Source organism: Microtus pennsylvanicus, chromosome 13, assembly GCF_037038515.1.
Source record: "Microtus pennsylvanicus isolate mMicPen1 chromosome 13, mMicPen1.hap1, whole genome shotgun sequence".
Taxonomy (NCBI): Eukaryota; Metazoa; Chordata; class Mammalia; order Rodentia; family Cricetidae; genus Microtus; species Microtus pennsylvanicus.
Window position 1 is genome coordinate 35,997,539 of NC_134591.1, and position 2,149 is coordinate 35,999,687.

Here is a 2,149-nt window from a genome sequence, read left to right on the forward strand (position 1 = left end):
ATTCAGTCATGAAATGTGTGCTGTCCTATGGCAGAGGAGAAACATCTAGTGGCCCTTAGGCTGTAAAACAGCATGGTAATGTCCTGGGACAATCACTTAGCTGTGCAAAATTTTACACACAGGAAAGGTGAGAAATTTTTGAACCAAGAATTTTATATCCTCCCTAAGCCACCATTATTAATATCTGGATATGTTTGCTTTATCGTATGATTGATTCCTCTGCCCATTCTTGCTTTGCTCTGCCTTTCAGACCATCTCACTTGACAAGTTACAATTACAAAGTAGCATCCGGCTGCAATATTTTTGTCTTATTTTGTTTGTTTTTTTGAGACAAGTTCTCACTAAGTAGCTCTGGCTGTCCCGGAAATCACTATGTAGACAAGGCTAGCCTCAAACTCACAGATTCCCCCGCCTCTGCCTCCTGAGTCCTGGGATTAAAGGCGTGCACCACCACATTCCGGCTCCATTTATGCTTTTATAATGTAAAGTTATTCTAAGTACTTAGCACAGTAGGCTATATAAAATAATCCACATACCTTATTTTGCAATTGTTTTGTAGAGCTGTGTTAACTGACCACAAGAAGTCAGGAGAAATTCTGTTAAGTGTAAGCAGTATGGGGCTGTAGTTACAGAGACAGGCTCAGGCCAGACAATTTGGATTTGAATCTGAGCCTTGCCCTATACTAGCTATGTGGTCTTAAATTTCTTTTCTCAGCTGCAGATAAGAATTAAAACAGTGTCAACCTAGCAAGATCACTGTGAAAACTAAATTAGTAAACAGCCAATCCTGTTTGTAATGCCATTTGGTGAAGATTATACATTCGAGATTTATTAAGTGATACACAGGTTTTTTTTGACACACATATAGAAACTTAACACGTTATCCATATGTGTGTATATGTATATATCCATGCATATGTATGTGTGTGTATATTTTCTTTTTTGTTGTTGTTTTGTTTTTTGAGACAAGGCTTCTCTGTAGCTTTGGACCCTGTCCTAGAACTCACTCTGCAGACCAGAGTTGCCTAGAACTCACAGAGATTCACCTGCCTCTGCCTCCCAAGTACCGGGTTTAAAGGCATGAGCCAGCCACCACACCCGGCTAGACAGGGTAATTTAAGTTTGAGAAACACAGGGTTTTGTGTACCTCAGGCTGCCCTCAAACTTGCTTTGCAGCTGAGGATGACCTTGAAGTTCTGGTCCTCCTGCTCCCTCTTCCGGAGTCTCTAGGCAAGCACCACTAATCCTGAAGCTGGGGGTTATACACAAAGTTTAATGCATTCCAGGCTAGCGCTCTAACAACTCAACCCATCGCTTATGCTATTGTCATCCAAACCTTCCTGGGGAGATAAACAAAGGTCTGTTCTCCCTACACAAGGCATCAGTGACAAACCAAAGAAACTGTTCCAAGTCCAGTTTATTGAACCAGTGAGTTTAATTATGGTTATTTGCAAGAATGTGGGTGAGGGGTTACATACAGAAGTGTGGGGAATGTATGTGCATCTCCCCTAGCTACCTTTGCTGGCTTATAGAACCTCAGGAGGGGTGGGGTCGCATGATTCCCTTCACTCCCTCCATGACAGAATGCGGATGGGCCCACTCTTGTGTGGCTCTGCTACTGAAGTCACAGGTGCTGAGAGTTCAAGCTGCCATTGTCCATGTCATGCCCATAGGATAGTGTTCCATAGCATGTTACTCTTTCATCAATGCTCCCTGAGACTCGGTGGGAATGATACAGATTTAGGGCTGGGCATTCAGCCATCACTTATTCTCATCACTTGGACCAGTTCTTGAGTTTCTTCAGTAACTGCTACTTGTTGCAAATGAAGTCTTCCTGACCAAAGTTGACAGCAGCAATGATTTGTGGGCACAAATGTAAGTGTTTAGAGTACAATTTGGCAGGTCCATTGTATCCCTTAAGCACAGAAAACAGTAGTAGTTTCCCCACTAGGGCCTAAAACTTCCCCAGTCATGGACTTTTGACCAGACATGAACTCCCGCCCGTGGAGAAGGCCTCAAATTCAATCGTAAGCATTGATTACACTCATAATAGTCATGCTACTATTGAACTAGCAGATACACCTTGCTAGGAGTGTTGACAATGTAGCATTCAGGGTCTAAGGCCAACTAGGATCATGAATAACAATCT